Source organism: Mus musculus, chromosome 5 (genome assembly GCF_000001635.26).
Source record: "Mus musculus strain C57BL/6J chromosome 5, GRCm38.p6 C57BL/6J".
NCBI lineage: Eukaryota > Metazoa > Chordata > Mammalia > Rodentia > Muridae > Mus > Mus musculus.
This window is the reverse complement of record NC_000071.6, coordinates 78768883-78788963: the sequence shown is the minus strand read 5'-3', so window position 1 is coordinate 78788963 and position 20081 is coordinate 78768883. Positions and strand designations below refer to the sequence as shown.

Genomic DNA, 20081 nt, shown 5'->3' with positions numbered 1-20081 from the left:
TCTTGCTAGTGTATACAATGGTGTCAGCGTTTGGAGGCTGATTATGGGATGGATCCCCAGGTATGGCAGTCTCTAGATGGTCTGTTCCTTCGTCTCAGCTCCAAACTTTGTCTCTGTAACTCCTTCCATGGGGGTTTTGTTACCAATTCTAAGAAGGGGCAAAGTGTCCACACTTTGGTCTTTGTTCTTCTTGAGTTTCACGTGTTTCTCAAATTGTATCTTATATCTTGGGTATTCTATGTTTCTTGGCTAATATCCACTTATCAGTGGATATTTGCCTAATATCCACTTATCAGTGAGTACATATCATGTGAGTTCTTTTGTGATTGGGTTACCTCACACAGGATGATGCCCTCCAGGTCCATCCATTTGGCTAGGAATTTCATAAATTCATTCTTTTTAATAGCTGAGTAGTACTCTATTGTGTAAATATACCACATTTTCTGTATCCATTCATCTGTTGAGGGGCATCTGGGTTCTTTCCAGTTTCTGCCTAATATAGATAAGGCTGCTATGAACATAGTGGAGCATGTGTCCTTCTTACCAGTTGGAACAACTTCTGGATATATGCCCAGGAGAGGTATTGCAGGATCCTCCGGTAGTACTGTATTTTGAATGTCATCCCTCTGTCAGCTGTGGAGTTGGTGAAAATCTTTCTGCAGACTACCATTATGTTGTTTTGATAGTGCCCTTTCCCTTATATAACCTCGTTAGCTTCATGAGTTCCCATTAAATAATTTTTGACCTTACTGCCTGATCTGTTGATGTTCGGTTTAGGAAGTTGCCTTATGTGCCAGTGCATTGAAGGCAGTTTTCTGGTTTCTCTTCTATCAGATTTAGCATATCTGGTTTTCTGTTGGTTTGCTGATGAACCTAGACTTGAATTTTGATAGCTATGGATTTATTTGGGTGCTCACAACCAGTTAGACAAAGCACCATTTGTTGAAGAGGTTTTCTTTCTTCCATGTGTAGTTTTGGCTTCTTTGTCAAAAATTAAGTGTCCATTGGTATGTAGATTTACTCAAGAAGTCTTTTATTTGATTCCATTGATCAACCTGACTGTTTTTATGCCACTATCATGTGATTTTTTTTCAACTATTGCTCTGTAGAACAGATTGAAATCATGGATGGTTGATGCCTCCAGAATTTTTTTTATATATATTTTTGTTTTTTTTTTTTTGTTTTTTTTTTTTTTGTTTGTTTCTTTGTTTTGTTTTGTTTTGTTTTGTTTTACATGACTGGTTTAGCTATCTTGGTTTTTTTTGGTTTTACTTATAGATTTTTTTCAGGCCCACTTCTCTGTCTACATTCTTGGAGGCCAGCCAGCATGAGAGACCCCTCCTTCAAACTTCCTGCCTGGTAGTTCTCCCTTGGGGACACCTAAGAGTGGGTAGATTGCATCCTGTACCCTGTGCTACATTTTCCTGTGCACAAATTGGGCTGCATTCTGGGAGACCTGCAGGCATCAGGAAAAACCAGCTAAGACCCTGGGCCCAAGACCTTGACCAACAAGTCCCCTTAAAGTGCATGAAACAGTGGTAAACTGCCCTGTTTTTATCCCACAACTCTGCCTGCATTCTTTGGAACCTGGCTGGGACAACCAGATTACCAAAAGCCAGTATAAGAACACAATCAAAAGAGGAAGAGCAATATGGCATCACTAGAACCCAGAAAACACTGGATATCCTAACACAGCTGAAGCACAAGCAAATGATTTTGAATTCAACCTTATGAAGGTGATTGATAGAGGTTGTTAAACAGTGGACCCAGCCCAAGAGGAAGAATTCTGTTGCAGCCAGCAAAGCTGAAAGGAGTTGAAGATTTTTGACATCAGACATCGAAATACACTTTAGTTTGCCCAGCTTGTTTTTTGGTATTTCCTCACTATGGTCTCCTTTGGAAAGTTAATGCATATTCTGTGCCACTGTATGTTGGAATTATTTGATCTGATTTTTTTTTTTTTTTTGATTCCATTGGAGATCAAAGTTAAGAGAGTACTTGAATTTCAAAAGAGACTTTGACCTTTGAAACAAGTTTTAAACAGTTATAGACTATGGTAATTTTGAAATTTGAATGAATGTATATATGATATGGGTTCCAGGGGGTGGAGTTTAGTGGTTTGAATAAAAATGGCCCTCATAGGGTCATAGGGAATGATACTATTTGGTATTATGGCTTTGTTGGAGAAATTGCAGTCTTCTTGGAAGAAGTATGTCTCAGTCTCTTCCTAATACCTACATATCCAGATGTAGAACTATCAGCTACCTCTCCAGCAGCATGTCTGACTGCATGCTACCATGTTACTGGGCCATGAGGGTAAAGGACTAAACTTCTGAACTGTAAGCCAACCTAAATAAAATATTTTCCTCTATAAGTGTTTTCATGGTTATGGTGTTTCTATACATTGGACATTGTCCAGTTGTGGGTCTCTATATTAATTATCATCTACTGCAAGGAGACATTTTTTTGATGAGGGTTATTTTTTAAGTTATATTCACCTCACTTTTACATCAAAGAAACTAGTATTTCATTTTGTGGTGAGAACTAAATGATAAAGTGTGTTAAAGTGTTTAATCTGTCATATGGTCTCATAATACTAATTTTGCTCTGCTCTGTGAAGGTATCTTGGGGTGGTTTATTGATTCTCTGAGTTTCTTTCTCTAGAGAATGGCTTTCTATTCATACCTTTTCAATATAACCCAGGAACTTTTAATGCTTCATTTTGACACATCCCTGAGAAGGTATTGACCCGAAAATTCAGCAGTAGAGAGAATTATTTATTATTAGAAGTATTAAGGTCTTTTTATGATATCAACTTTCTCCTAAGTTTGTAATGTTTACATCAAAGCTCCTTCCTTCCTTCCTTCCTTCCTTCCTTCCTTCCTTCCTTCCTTCCTTCCTTCCTTCCTCCCTTTCTTCTTCCTTTCTGCTTAAAATTATCTTTAAATTTTCTTTTTTTCTTCACACTCTAGTAATTATCTCCTGTCCAGTCTACTCTTTGACATTTCCTTAGACAGTTCCTCATCCCATTCTTCCTTCCCATTTCCCCAACCCCCGCCATCCCCAAACCTTTAGCAGCTTTCCTCAGCAGGCATCTCATGGTTTTGACACTCTAATATTTTGGAGACTCCAAGCCAATCCAAACTTACCTTCATAGCTTCAAACAATGGCCCATCTAGGCCTCCATACAAAGACACCCCTGATACATATCTGACCTCAGTGGCTTTCCTTAGTTTCATAGGTTGATTCCATAACCCCATTCTGCTATACTTGACTCTAAAGCCAGAACAGCATGGCTGAAACAGCAAAGTTCTGCCATTTGCTAAGGCTATAACATTGTCCACTCATTCAAGTACGCCTTCATCAGCTTTTTGATGTTGGTTTCTTTCACTGCCTATGCATGGCTACCCTGTAGACCAGAATGGCCTTAAACTCAGGTATCTACCTGGCTCTGATTTTTGAGTCCTGAAATTAAACACATGTACCACACATCAGACTCTAGGTGTTTCTTTAATTCCTTTCCACAAGTTGAATCACAGCAGGATGATATCCTGCACTATATAAAATCAAGTTTGCTCCTAAAATCTTAATTTCCAGAAGTAATGACTTTGAGACTAATTATTTTTAATAAATGCCTAGGCCATAAGCTTTGACTTGCTCTCCACCTGCCTCTTAACTTATTGCTTTTATTCTAACCTGAGTTCAGGTACATGCTAGTTCTCATCCATATCCTTGCATTCTAGGATGAATCTCTGTGCTTCTATTTCCCAGAATTCTCCTTATTCCTGTCACTGTCTCACCTCCTATTTTCTGCCTCAGCTCATTGGACATGAGATTTTTTTATTGACAGATGATGTTTATAATTAATTCTCTCTATAGCCCCAAGATTACCACTCCCTTTAATCTATTTATTTACTTGAACACAGGCTTTTCTTTAATCTATTTATTTACTTGAACACAGGATTTAGCTCCATTGCACTTCCTGCAGCACCCTTTCTCCTTGAAATACAAATTTTTTATTTTTCCTTCCATTTTCCTACTGTAATGGCCAATTAACCCCACCCCCTTATACTTTCCTCCAAACAAAAGCATGATCAGACCTATCATAGATAAGCCACTCTAGGAACCAACTTCTTCTTAATTAAGGTTTAATTATTTTGAAGAGACACTATGACCTAGCAACTTTTAGAAAGAAAATCATTAATTTTGACTGACTTACAGTTCTGAGCTCTAGACCAGAAGCCTTGTGGCATGCAGGCCAACATGGTGCTGGAGAGTTAGATGAGAGTTAGACTTCTGGATATGCAGGAAGCAGGAAGAGACTGATACTTCCTCCAATAAGGCCATATCACCTAATAGTCTCACTCCATATGCGCTTTTGAGGGCTATTTTATTTCAAACCAATATAATCAGAAATTGAAAGACATGGAACAATTAGCCCTAAATGTGATGCCTTTACCAAACCTCAACCCACCCAAGCTTCAGGGATCCATTTAGAATTGGAGGCTAAAAGAGTGTAAGAGCAAGAGTTAGTGGATGTCTCTAGATAATTCCAAGGAAACCATGCCTTCCTGATACAACAGGGTCAGAGAGATTGTGACAGCATGCACAATATCTACACAAGTCTAAATCAAATGAAATCCCATTACAACAGGGACAAGGATGCAAATCACACCTTTTACTAAAAAGCTATTTGCAATTCATGTCTACTAGGAAGGGTATAATCATTTTTCACCAATGGCCTGACATTAGGTATATCAATGAAAATAAAAGATAGGCCTCATTCTCAAAAGTACCTGGACAATGCCAAATGGACTTCATTTTTTTTTTTATGAGTGTGTGCTGTTTTGGATTATTGGATTTTTGTTTGTTTTGATTTTCTGTGTGTGTGTGTGTGTGTGTGTGTATGTATGTGTGTGTATGTATGTATGTGTTTATGTGTGTTTCTCTTTTAAGAAAAAGAACATGAAGTTGAATGGTTAGGGAGATGGCAAGGGTCTGGAAAGAGTTGCAGAAGGGAAAAGAGTATGATCAAAATATACTGAATAAAATAAAGTTTGAGAGAGAAAAGAAGCTGAAATATATTGCAGCACAAAGTAATTATAATGGCTAAGATCAAAGTTAAATATTCAGTCGGTTCTGGTCAGTACTCAGATCAGGGTTTACAGAGCAACATCAACTCCCTGAGGGCTGGTTGGACAGGCATATTAGAACACATCCCTATCCCCTTAGTCACACTTCACAGTGGTTACCATCAGATGTGTGTCATACACATCAGTTATAATTAGTAGTTTATATAACTATGAATTGAATATTTGTTTAAAATTATTTTTATCACATATTTTCTTTATTTACATTTCAATTGTTATCTTCTTTCCTAGTTTCTTATTCGAAAATCCTCTATCCCATACCCCTCCCCATGCTTCCCAACCCACTCCTGCTTCCTAGCCCTGGAATTCCCCTATACTGGGACATAGAACCTTCACAGGAACAAGGGCCTCTCCTCCCATTGATGACCAACTAGTGCATCCTTTGCTATATATGCAGCTAGAGCTATGAGTCCCACCATGTTTTTTTTCTTTGATTGGTGGTTTTGTCCCCGGGAGCTTTGGGGTACTGGTTAGTTCATATTGTTGTTCCTCCTATGGCCCTGCAAATCCCTTCAGCTCCTCGGGTCCTTTCTCTAGCTCCTCCTTTGGGTACCCTGTTCTCAGTCCAATGGATGGCTGTGAGCATCCACTTCTGTAATTATCCCTAGATGTAGTAGAGAATTTGGAACTTAAATGAGCATTTATTACTCACAAAATGACTTCTTATCCCTTCTCCTTGTCTTCTGGCTTTTGCAATAATTACATTTACTTCTTTACATCAACAGTCCCCAGGCCATATAGAAGAAGTTGTAAATGCCTTCTTTAGGACTTACCAATCAGAAGTCAGTTTTCAGTACTGTTTGTGTCCATATTTCTCAACCTCCATTACAATTTATGGAAAAGTGAAGCTTCTTTGAGCATGATTGAGACATTACATGTCTTTTTTATAAATACACACATAGAGAGAAGGTGGTACACTGCTTTGATAAACTGCAATGCATGTAAACACACACCTTCTCCACTACGAGATTTTTAGCAGATTTATAGTACCAAGTATAGAATATATCCCGTGGAGCAAGCCCTTGGATTTCTCACTACTGAACTAGTATACTGCAATGAGGTATTTTTCTGGTAAGACACCTATAGCTTCTGCTGCTCTATCAGCACTGGGATCTCACTGGGATTCTTTTCAGCTATCCTATTGTTGCTCTGGGCCATGGAGTTCCTCCAGTTTTGCATCCATAGGATAAGACCCTTCATGCTCTCCAGAAGTTCACCAATAGAATGGGTCAATTCAAAGCCCTGGATGTGTTTCTGAGTGGTATCTGATTTGGTCAGTCTCTGGCTCTACCCCTTCGGGCCAGCTCCTCAGCAAGCTACACAACCACAGCCAGCTCTACCTTGCTGCTCTCCTGAAGGAAATGGCTAGTTCTCCAATTCTTGTAACCTCAGGACCAGCTTTCCTACCTTGCCATGGACCAGCAAGGTGCTTGGCTTGGAGATCTGTTCCTAAGAGAAGGGGTGTCTGAGAGTGGCAAAACAAAACACTTGAAGCGAAATTGTGGGTTATAAGTTGATGGCCTATGTTCTACTCCATAGCTTTCTGGATTGCTCACTCTATGTGTTCTGCTCTAGACAGCTTTACAGATTGCTCTCTGTGTTCTTCTCTGCCTAAGACAACTTTCTCTTGCCATTCTAAAATCTCTCAGGATAACTCATCTCTTGCAGAGCAAAAGCCCAGGTTTGTATTTTTTTTTTAATTTTCATATTAATTCAGTCATTAACCCACTTTCCCTTTTGATTATTCAATGAATCAGGATTCCATGACCCCAGCCCCTTGATTTTCACAGACAGACAGTACAAGCACAGACAAGAGAGCTGTGTGGGACACGGCCATAAAATTACCAATGTGACCATGCCTCCACATAAATTAGCCCTATTCCCGGCTGACTTTGAACTTGGGAGTCTAGCTGCCTTTGTATCTTCCTGTCTTTTCATGTTTTTGACATGCTGACTCACAGTGCACTTGCCTCTGATATTCTAGGTCCAATAAGCCCCTCAAATAATTTATGTTGCATCCTTACATTTTGCATAGTTGAAAAATTATATAATTTTGAACTCAGAGTTTTAGAGTTTTTGCCCACAGCCTTAAAGGTTTTTCTAAGGGTCACAGAATTCTACCTTTTTGCTGAGACATAGACACACCCTTGCCTCTAGACTCATGCTGTCTCTGATTATCATGGAGTCATTAACCTTAGCAGAGAGGATATTTCTTTAAAGAGGAAGGTGAAACTGTGTACACTATTATACAAACAAGTCTTATACCAACAGCAACCATCAAAACTCATGGTGGTCCACACCAGATGGCTCTGTTCTAAGGACAGAAAACCATGTCATACTGTCCCTTACATGGCCAAGCTGGACTCAGCACTACCTCACATGGTGGCAGGGAACAAGGGAGGAGAAGAAGCTATCTCTCCCCCATCTGAGCCACTTCACAGCAGAAAATAGGCGGGGCAGGCTCTCCTGTGCTCATGTCCTCAGGAGATGGGGACATGAGCACATGTCCTGTTCAAAAGCCATCTCCACATCCAAGGCCAGCTCTACTCTGATGCTCAAGTGAGGTATATGGATTGCTTCCGGAGTGCTGTAGTATAAGGTGAGGAGCTGGACCAGCTCTCCTGTTCTGATAAGCCCAGGGCACATCCCTCCTGCCTGCAGAAGGTAGCTAGTGGCTGGAGAATAGGGCATCTTTCCCTTACCACATTTCCAAAAAGTAAGTGGCAGAGGCAAGCACTCCTACCCTCAGGCTCATCCATGTCTCTACCACCAGGGTCACCTCTAAATTGCTTCCCAAGTGAGGTGTAGTGCCAGCCCTCAAAACTGATGTAGCTGGTAAAGGTCTGGACCAACCTCTGCTCTCATCACCCTAGGGCCAGGTCTTCCACCTGCTGCAAGTGGTAAGGGGCAAGGAAGGAGGAGGGCATGTTTATTATTTCATCCATGCCACCACACAGGAGATCAGTTGCAGGGCCAGTTCCCCCATGCTCATTTCCTTGGTGCCTGCTTACCTGCAGCTCCCATAATATACCAGATACTGCAGCTAGCTAGAAGTGGAGTTAGCTGTCCCATTCTCATGTCCGCAGAGCTAGCTCAACCACAGTACTTAGGCTAAGCATCAGGATAGTTTTTCACAGCCCTGAAATAGATATCAACATGTGACCCTGGCAAAGGTCCAGACCAGAGAAGTTCATGTGACCTTTGGGTAGGAACAGATCCTTGCAACTGCAGAGCTACATAGCTAGACATGCCCTCCCCCATCAGTGGCAGCACAGGCCAGGACCTACCCCATCATGGTCCTACATGCCATCACTGGTGACTCACATCAGGCTGTTCCTCACTACCCCTGAGTCTCTAGTTCTGCTTCTTTTCATTGTGACCATATCTTTCTGCTTCTCTTCCTCTTCCATTTCTCCATCATTCACTTGCTCTTCTTGGTGGTGTGTGGGGTCTCTTAGTGTCTGGGGTTTACTCAGGAGTGCTATGACTTCTTTCTGTGTTAAGGCACCAGGCAAGTGTCATCTTAGGCATGGTATGCCCCACATCCTTCCCCCAGGCCTCTATGAAGCTGGACTGGTGGTCATCTCAGGCTAGCTCTCTGTACGAGCCCCGTGGCATTGTTCTTGTGGTTGTCTCAGGCTTGTTCCTTGCCTGAGACCACCTGAGAGGTTTCATGGGAGGGTCCTCTCTAGCCTTGAGCCCTTGGTCTCAGGAGGAGTTCTTCTAGTGTCTAGGTCATCCCCCACCCTGGGATCCTAACCTGACCTACATAACACATTACCTTAGGCTTTCTTTTTTTCTTTTCTTTTCTTAAAAGAGAGTCTTAGGCTACTAATTATTCTGATGGTCACAAGTCAGAACCCTGAGCATAGATAGACATAGCATCTTTTCTCTCTGCCACCTAATGACACATATGTGACACAGCAGCCACACCTGCAATGTCTTTAAGGGCAGTATTTTGGCTTTTTTTAAAATTTAAGATAGATTGTGATTTCATTTAGGAAATTATTTTTTAAAATCTTACTTACACCCAAACATTTAATATGTTCTTTTAAAATATGATCAGAGAGTGTTAAGGTAATATTTGCTCCTGTCAAAAATTATATAAATTGCATAAGTTAGAACATAAAAATTTCTTGAAGATAAATCACTAATTTACAATTTAAATTCTCATTTCTCAAGACAACTAAGATGTTTCTTGATTTGTCTATACTTCTCTATTTGTCCCCTCTTTTTAGGGGACCTTCTGAAATATTTGAGTTAGTTCTTCTTCTTCTTCTTCTTCTTCTTCTTCTTCTTCTTCTTCTTCTTCTTCTTCTTCTTCTTCTTCTTCTTTTTTTTTTTTTTTCAATAATTAGAAGGTATCATCTGAAATTTGTGTTTTTGTTTTCTGAGACTTCCTGGAGTCACATCTCTGAAGATGAGATTGAGTTAATTATCTGCTTGTAGGAACAAGCACTACTGAATGAATGCATGGTGTGGAGATGTCTTTTTGAGACTATAATAAAATTGCAGGATTTTCCATTTGTCATTCTTCCCTCCAAACTTTACCATGTAGCCCTCCTTGCTCCCTTCAAATCCATAGCTTCTTTGTTCCTAGACTGTTACTTCATGGCTTTACAGAGTTGTGGTAGTAGACGCTGCATTTGAAAAGGAATCGTGTGAATAACCCGCCAGTTCATTGCAAGCCCTGGTATCACTGGCTGGGTTCTATGTGCTGCAAGAAACCCCTTAAGATCTAAGAAATAGGAACACAAATTGTGCTTTCAAAAAATCTTTCTAAGAAATTATAGCTAGTACCTAGGATTCACAAAGAACAAATAGTGCCCTAGTCTCCTCCCTGGGTTTGAAGCTAAAAAGTCTTCTCCATAAAAGGTAGAGTTTCCTTGGAAAAAGAAGGAACACATGGCTCTACCTTTGATTAAGTTGCTGTCAAACTTACAACTTCTTTTTTCTACCTATCCCTGGATCTTACAAGGTAATGATAAGTGAAGTAAAATATGTACACTCAGGCTCTTGTCTTGAAATCCTTGAAATAAGATGGACAGACATGAAAATAAGGATAAAAACATATTGAGAATTCATAGACCAAATTTTGTCTATGTACTGGGAGTGTGTGACCTGGCTGGCAAAACAGAAATATAATATACAAAGATGAAAAATTGCACCACAGATAAATCAGGGCTTTAAAACCAAGTGCGATAAGGTCTGTGGAATATTGCATTGGGTGACTCCTCCTCTCCATCTCTATTGAAGAGGAGATTAATCCCTCAAAGAGAACACTGCCAGCACTTCAAAAATCCAATTTGTGAACAACATTCGAGTGTCTAGGAATGCACATTTATAATCTTAACAACCTAGTCACGCTAAAGTCAGAGAAAATTGTCATTCATTTTCACCTATCAGAGGATGTCATACCTTGAAAAAGAAAATTAACATCAGAAAGGAAGGAATTTCTCTGAAAAATGAAAGAAAGAATGGTAAAGGATATAGATTCCCTGATCCCTAGACAGTGTTTAGCTTGCTGGTACTAAGGCAAAGTGCACCTTAATCTTTTGGTTGGAGGATGTACTAATGGGTTTTTCTCGATGTTTATTAAACACTTAAGAATATTGAGATGACAGGCTTCCAAAAGGCTCAATATAGGAGGTAGAAAGCCTCAAAAGCAAAAATCGACATCTTGAGTATGAGTCAAAATTAGAGGGTGGATCACCTATATTCAGATGCATTTATCAAGTTATACATTTAAATATATAATTAAATCTGATACATCCTTATAGATTATCGTTTATAACACTATGTTTTTCTTCATTTGTCAAATGATAAGACCAGTTGTCTTACTACTCTGCATGGGGGGAAAAATAATTGTTAGCGTTTTGATTCCTTTGTAGAGTCCTCTCCCACTTCAATGTCTGTCTTGGTGTTTAGATATTATTGAGCACCATTCTCATGATGGTCATGGCTGTGGATGGGCACCCCACAGTTTCTGACTTCACAATTTATAATTCTAAGTATGCCTGGTGAGTCCCAGAGTGTCCATGAATCTCAATCCAGAATTCTCTTGAGATACAACAAGATTGGCTCAGCAGGAGACAGTGGCCTGTCTCTCCCTGATTAATTGTGACCAAAGTGACAGTGTCACATAGCACAACAGCATTTAATCCCTGGAGGGATAAGAGGTCATTTTGAAATGGAAAAAGCACTCTAAAGTGTACTAATATCATTGTGTATTATGCTTAAGGCTGACAACCCAGTGGGTTAGCCAGCCACTTTCCAGAAACCGTGCCCATGTCAAGTTATTTCCAATGTATCACTCTCTCAGAATGTGCCCTGTGACCAAACTGAACTTTCCTCCACAGGCTGATAACTGTTTGGATTTTTTTTTTCTGTTCTGCACAAATTGTACCAAGCAAAAGCAAAATGGAAAGAGGAAAGTAAATTTTCTTGCTGTGCTTTGTGTGCTACCATTTTCTAAGTGTGTTCTATAGATGCTGTAGAACAAAGTCATGGACCTTTCACAAGTAGAATCTGGGTACACCTACATCATACCCACCCCTACCTCAAAATTCAAGTGATTTCATTGTCCCTGAGAGTTGAGTCAATAAGAATTATGAAGTTCTACTGGGGCTAACTTCAGCTAGCAAGATATTTAGGCCAGTAAAGGAACACAAGCTCGAAAAGTCAGATAGCTGATGGACAGGTGTGCAAAATGATGTCTTCAACAGTTCAATGAATGTAGAGGCAACTGGGGTTAAAATTGGAGTAGACTCCAATTTATTAGGTATCCATCAACACCTTTATGACTACTATGAATATTTTAAATATTTTCTATCCTTCTTTTAATTCAATATCCTCACTTCTAAATAGTTTTCTATCCTTGATTATGATGAAAACTGGTTTAGACTGGGTAACCAAATAAAGGTGTGAATCTAATCTTATCCTTATAGTAAGTTACTTTGATCTTGGCCTGAAAACATTTGACCCTCTCTAGAATATAAAATTGGAACAACTAAGCAAGGTAAGCTGCAAGTTTATATCTAAATATGAGAGCCTGAAAAAATTAACAAAAATTATTTGAGCAGTTTAGAACAAAGTTTAAGTGCAGCATATATATATATATATATATATATATATATATATATATATATATATATATATGATTTTTATTTTTAATGCACAGTACTTGACTATACAATAATACGGTGACTATTGCTAGACAGGATTATCCTCTTCAGAAATGTCAACATTACTAAAGAAGCTGAGAAAGAGGATGACATTATGGTTGGAAAAGTATACAAATACTAAGATGTGAGAGTTAACATGACTCAACCTTTACACCTAACTATAAAGCCAACACGTTATATACATAACAGTTTAAAAATAAAATTATTTGCTTAAGAAAACTACCTTGTATATTATAAGACCAATCATGTGTCCGTGTTTTTATCATGGATTTCTCAGAAAATTAACATTTTAACAGAAAGCATTGTTGCCTTATTACCCAGAAATTCATCTTTAGAAGACTGAAGATATAGAAACCTCATATCAAGTAGGCCAATTGTATCTAAAAAGAAGTAAAAATCCAATAACATTGTTAACGTGAGGAGGATAAACAGAGGGTCCTCAGCTGGTAAAGGCATTGCATATTGACATTAAAGATTTCAGACATTTAATGTCTATTACTGTTTAATCTTTGGCTTTTAGGTTTTGTTATTGTAGGTACTGCTGTGTGTATATGAGTGTGTGTGTGTGTGTGTGTGTGTGTGTGTGTGTGTGTGTGTGTGTGCGTGTATGTGTGTGTAAGTATGAATGTGTGTGTTTGTGAATGTGAATGTATGATCATGTGATCTTTATTTGAGAATGCACATTCTATTGTGCATATGTGGGACCATACTCTATGGTATACATGTGGATATCAATTCTCTGTTTTTATGCCATTATATTCATGTGTTTTACTGTTATTTTAGTTATTTCTCCACATTAAATAAAGTACTTGCTAATTAGTTACATAGTTCATGTATAATCACGAAGCTACTATAGTTTTCACCATGTATAAACATCCCACTCATATCTAAGTGTGTTGTTGGTGCTTTAGGGAGAATTCTACCACCATCATCTCTCCCTCTCTCTCCATTCTTTTCTCCTCTCCCCTACCCTGTATCTGCTCCTCTCCTCTCCTTGGTCTTTTCTCTCCTCAACTATTTATTTCAAGAAGATGTAGCAGCAAGGTGTTGTTCCCAGTTTGCCAATGTTATTTATACCTGCCGTATACTGAACTAGATAGGTCTTACTCCTAAGTCATTTTTACCTAACATAATAACTGTTCCCATCCCTCCTCCACTGCAGCAATCTTCAAAAACCTATGTCTTTGGTCATTAATTAACAAAGATTTATATTTTTCATGTTTTTCAGCTTACCCCATGTCATTATTCTAACATATTAGTATCCCCGAGGATAATCTCTCCAAAATCTCTTTATGAATCAATTTACCATGTTAAAATAAAGCTTTATCATGAATCTATCATGATTATCACTCACTTCAGGGTAAAGCCATTCACTGTGAGCCACATCAAAACTATATTCTAAAGCTAAAAGAGAAGCAGGCAGAAGGGAATTTCTACAGAAAAAAAACCAAAACCACATATCTGAGGGCTTTTCCCATATTTTAACATTTGCAGGAGCATAAGGAACCTTTACATTTCCCAGAGAGATTGTGTTTCTCTAGTGGGTTTTCTATCTAAACCTTTAGCCTTCTCATATCTCTTTGTACTCAGAATATTACTTTTCCTCTCCTTCTGTGATAAAAATAGAAGTTTCTATCAGATGCAAGCTGTCACTTTTCTCTCTACAGGAAACAAACAAACAAAAAAATCCATTATAAACTCGCTCCTCCTTCCTAAAGCTATAGTATAGGGGTATCACTTAGTTACTTATAGGTTGGTTTACCTCAGTTTTAGTTGTACATACTTTGGCATTCTTAAGCTTTATTTTGCTCTAATTATCTGTCTCTTACAGACATTTGTTGCCCATCTGGCCATTTCCACTTAAATTGAAACACGCTTCTGTTATTGCTTCTTATCACACCCCTGCTTATTGCTTAGGAATGTTTCCCAAAATTCAGGTTTAATGGGTAGGCAGAATGTCCTGTCCATTTATGAGACTATTGTCCCCAAATGTTGTCCTTCATGAAAAAAAAATTACGCCTCAACAAACAAGCAAACAAACAAACAATACCCTATGTTGCCTCCCAGGAACATCAAATCCACCATCACCAGGCACCACATTCTTCTCTTCATGGTAAAACCTTCAAAGAGAAATCATGATGATTGTATGAGTTTCTTTCATGGTGAATTTGTACAGTTTCTCTGCAAAACTTCTCTTTTGAGTAATATTAATATATATATATATATATATATATATATATATATATATATATATATATATAAGCTAAATCCCACACAAATTTAATTTTGCTATTTGATATTTTTAAAAATACTTTCCTTGTTTATTTTCTTCTCCTTTGAAGCTTTTGGAAACCACTTAGCCCCCAACTTCCAGTTTCTCTGTTTCAACTTAGAGTCCTAAAATTATTATAATTCTGTCAGTGCAGGTAGAATTGAGGATTGCTAATATTTTCAGACAAAGCGCTAGCAGTATACGGAAACACTATCAATCAAGTCAAGATCTATCTGATTTTTTTTTATTTATTTAATCCAGGGCTTAAACTAAACTTTTTTCCCTCAACAGTGTTATGTGTCAGCAGGGACAAAATTTTACTCTAAAGTCACTGCAGATGAAGCCTGACAGGTTAGCTGCATTTCAAGCAAGGCCTATCACTATATTGAACATAAAGTCAGCTCAAAACTTGCAAATATCATTTCCTCTTTCACTTCAATGTCCAGGACTATTTACAGTTCCAAATTACACACAGGGTACACAATGGGCATAAAATCTAGAATACATTTGCAATGAATAACTAAATGTTATAACATGGGTTAGTGGACATTTACCATCCATAGTAGTGCTGTGGACAAAGTTCATTCTTGAGGTACAGTCCTAAATCCACAGCATCACAAAGACCAGCATACACAAAATCACTTCCCTAAAGGTACTATGATTGTGTTTCAGAGAAGATTAAATCCTGGGAATATGTGTGTGTGGGGGTGGCAGGTTCTAAATTTAATAACATATTGTTCACAGTAAGATCTTGCTATAAAAGTCTCTATTAGTAAACAAAATGATAGAAAAGCAAATTAGGGCAGATGTTGTGTCCTCTTCACCTCTGATAGGCAAATGGATAGAACTAGAATATATCATCCTGAGTGAAGTAACCCAATCACAAAACACACACACACACACACACACACACACACACACACACACACACACACACACACACACACACATACACGGGTGCTTTGGTTCATCTTACAAAAGGGAACAAAATACTCAAGGAAGCAAATATGGAGAAACAGTGTAGATCAGAATCTGAAGGAAAGGCCATCCAGAGATTGTTCCAACTGGGGATTCAACCCATATGCAATCACCAAAACCTGACACTACTGTAGATGCCAAGAAATGCTTGCTGACAGGAGCCTGATATAGCTTTCTCTTTAGAGGCCCTGCCAGAGCCTTACAAATGCAGAGGGGGATGCTCACAACTAACCATTGGACTGAGCATGAGGTCCTCAATGGAAGAGGTAGAAAAAGGACTGAAGGAACTGAAGGTATTTTTAACCCCATAGGAAGAACAACAATATCAACCAACCAGACACCCAAGAGCTCCTAGCAACTAAGCCACCAACCAGGCTACCAACACATGGCTCCAGACGTATATGTAGCAGAGGATAGCCTTGTCAGGCATCAATGGGAGGAGTGGTCCTTGGTCCTATGAAGGCTCGATAGATGACCCAGTGTAGGGGAATCTAGTGTGGGCAGGCAAGGTGTGAGTGGGTGGAGGAACACACTCATAGAAGCAGGAGGAGGGGGTGGGATAGTGGGTTTCAGGGAGAGGGGAAACTGGGAAAGTGGATAACATTTGAAATGAAAATAAAGAAAATATCCAACTAAAACCAGGTAAATTAGAACTATCCAAAAGAAGTTGAATTATGGTTAGAAGAGAAAGGAGACACATGACAGTAAATATTAATTTTCTCAAAGCTATCAGCCTTGGTTTTTAAGTGTCAGTTTTCTAATGATAAAGAGCAAGAAAGTGTCTGGACTTGGGTGGTGGAAAAATTCTGGAAGAAATTTGGAGAGGAGACTCTCTAAACAGAATATGTTGCATAAGGACTTGTGTTTTGTTTTGTTGTGTTTGGTGTTGTTTCTTGGAGACAAACTTTTTTTTGAAGGGAGATGGATTGGTTGTGGATTGGGAAAGAAGGAAGTAGGGGGGGTGGGAGAAGTCAAGGGAAGGGAAACTGTGACCTTATGTGTTGAAGAGAGAATTTATTTTTAATAAAAAAGAATATGCTGTATGAAAATATCAATTTTCAATAAAAATTAAATGTGTAAACCAAATAGAAATTCATGTGCAGTGTCTTACTCTGTAGCAAGTGAAATTTCTATGTAAGATAGTAATAGATGCTGAAACACAGAGGAGCGTTATATTTTCTCTACTGAAATGAGTGACAAAATTTAGGAATTTCATTCTTGATTTTCCTTGCTGATAACCTGTGAGTAAAATCACATGGAATGCAAATTACACATGACGATAAACAATTAAATTATTTTTAAAAGCATAACATGAATTTGCCTTGCCATAGATAAAATAAACTTCAAGAGCACATTGACAAAGAATGCTACAAATTGATCTCTACACTGCCTACCATGCTATGGCTTCATATACCTTCCTTATTGCAGAGCATTATCCATTATTTTATAAATTTTAAAGACTAAATTTTACATGTCTTTTCTAATGATTAAATTTTTTGTGTCGACCTTTACCAACTCCACTGCTCTCATTCACTTCTCCCTTCTGTGTGAACATCATGAACACTGAATTCTCTCTACAATTAACTATAGGTTATTAATATAATAGTAATTATTTTATCACAAAATAAGTTTGACAATTTTTTATACTTGACGCATTTTTCTCAACAATACTTCATCTGATAGTAATTACAGCTCAATTAATACTTGCTAACAACTGGATATTGCCTCATATGTACATGGAACCATTAAATGAATTATCCAAAAACTTACTGATCTGGTACATTGTGAATTCAAACATGCCACACTGAATGCCATCTACATTTGTCTTTATGTTCTGGAGCTAGAAATCTTCCTGCCTGAATCTCTATGCTTCACTTTAAGTTTACTGGAATGATAAGTAAAAACAATTTTTAATTAAACATGTGTTTCTTTATATGTAAAGATTCTTCAATTATATATGTACCATATTTTCCATATTGGTTCTTCAGCTAATGAACACATCATTTTCTTTCATTTGTAATCTATTATGAATCAGGAAACAGTGAGAATATGGATGTGCAGGAATGCCTGTATCAGGATAGAGAGTATTTTTAGGATATGCTCAGAAGTAGAATAGTTGAAACATGGTAGCTTTATTTTTACTTTTTCAGAAACATCCAGACTAATTAACAAAATACTGCACTATTTCACCCTCACACTAACAGTGTATAAAAGCTCCCTTCACCCTTAACCATAAGCAGCAGTTTCTTATTGCTCTGTTTATTTTAATAATATATTTATTTATATAATTTAATAAACTAGCACTGTATTTACATAATTCCTCCATTCCTTGCCCACATGCAACTCCGCACCAACACACACACACACACACACACACATTGCTAATTGCCCTTAGTGTTGTTCTTATCTATATATGTTTAATGTGTTTATATGTGTTTAATGAAGAGCATATGGGATTGGACCATTATCAAGGGTCTCATCTCTAACTTATAGTCGTCTAAATACAATGTCTATAGCTGAGGTTCAGGAGCAATTGCTGTAATTATCGTTATCGTGGAAAGTTGTAAGAGTTACTGGATTAGGAAGTCTGTTTAGAAATAATGTCTTTTACATGCAACAGGGAAAATGCTTCCATGAAATCCCAACAATATGATTGCTTAAACTAGACCAGAACAGTAACATTGCTAGTTGAAGTGTAAAACTTGATTGTGAGACTCTCATTACAAGAGAGCAGTAGATGAAGAGCTTCAGGCAACTAATATCTAATACTGTTTTTTCTTCTTCTTTTATTCTTTTATCCTTTATTTCAGTGATCGCTATTCTAAGGTGAGATGAGACCTGTGTTGTCCTATTTGCCGAATGTGGCTTGATTGACAATGGCTTCCAGGGAGTTTCACCTATTCTAATACTTCGTTTCTAGTTGGTGAAGTATTGGAAGGTATCGCCTGATAGGAAAAAGTATGACACTGAGGGACAATTTAAGGTTTCAAAAGCCCCCCTACCCATTCCCAGTGCACTCTTTATGGCCTGTCTGGGGTTCATCAGCTCTCAAATGTTCCTGGCACAATTCCTTTACCCGAATGTCATGAATTCTAAATCTCTGGCATCGTAGAGTCAACTAAACAGTTTCTGCTATAAATTTCCTCAATCAAAATGTTTCAATCATACTAACAGAAAAAGTATCTAAAAAAACAAGGACGTTGATCCCTTTTTAAAAACTGTTTTCCAGACTATTGTATTTCGTACATTGAGAACTCTGTAGCCCATTTTAAATTGAGCTGTTTGTTTTCTAGTGTTTTTTTGTTATTGTTGTTTCTTTTTATATTATATTCACTAATCACTGTCAAATATAGTTATCAAATATTTCTTTCATTCTTTGGTCTGCTTCTTCACTTTTCTGTCAATTTCTTTGGCTGTCCAGAAGCTTTTTAGTCTCATGGCATCTTGATTAGATATGGCTGGCTGTACTTCCTGTACTACTTCAGTCTTACCCAGAAAATCATTACCTTTATATAATATGTTGAAGTCTTCTTCCTAGTTTTTTCCTCCAGCAGCATTAGAGAGCCATTTTTTATGTTGAGATTCTTGATTCATTTGGAATTAAGTTTTGCTCAAAGTGAGAGACATTTAGTTTACTCTTTATGATAATATCATGGTCTAACAGCACCATTTATTGAAGATGCTGTCTATGTTCCAGTGCAAAGTTTTTGCAACTTTGTCAAAATCAGATAGTTTTGATGTAAACTTGTATTTGTAATTTTCCCATTGATCTATGTTTCTATTTTTGTGCCAGTACCTTGGTATTTTTGTTACTACAGTTTCTTGATATAATGCCAAACCATTGGTAGTGATAAGTTCAGCAGTATTCTTTGGTTGGGTTTATTTTTAATATCCTTGTTTTTTTCTGCTTCAAAAAAAAAAACTGTTGAGATTAGTGTGTACGTGTGTGTGTCTGTTTTCTTTTCTTTGTCTTGAAGAATAGCTGTAGAATTTATTGGAATTCTATTGAATCTATACAATGCTTTTGGTACAATGGGCATTTTTACAATATTTATTCTTCTAATTCATGAGCAAGGAAAATCATTCTATCTTCTGGTGGCTTTCTCAATTTATTTCTTCAGTGCCTCACATTTTTCATCATAGAGGCCTTTAATTTCCTTGGTTATGTTTACTCAACTGTGAAAAATGAAATTTCCAGGGAAATGGAGAGAACTAGAAAAAATGTATTGAGTGAAATAACAGACCCAGAGAGACAAATGCATGTTCTCTCACAAAGGCAGATCTTAGTTTTAGACTTTCTACTCCTGCTTTTTTTTTTTAATTTTTACATGCAGTACCCATGGAAACCTGGATAAAGAAAAAGAGTCCTTGGAGTGAGGAGATTGTCTTAAATGAGGAGGAATAATAGAACATTGGTAGAAGAAAAGTAATCATGTATTGTGGTTGGAAAGATATACACATAGAGAGAGGCTAGGCAATTGAAGGGAAAAAGATGTG

At 37.8% G+C, this 20081-nt stretch overlaps 1 non-coding gene across 1 annotated transcript; it reads right to left on the bottom strand.

The window, feature by feature from the left end:
* Positions 1-8969: 8969 nt before the first annotated feature.
* Positions 8970-9105, bottom strand: Gm25756. Its single transcript, XR_003956088.1, has one exon. It is a non-coding gene; the product is annotated as a small nucleolar RNA SNORA17 (small nucleolar RNA).
* Between the last annotated feature and the right edge of the window lie 10976 nt (positions 9106-20081).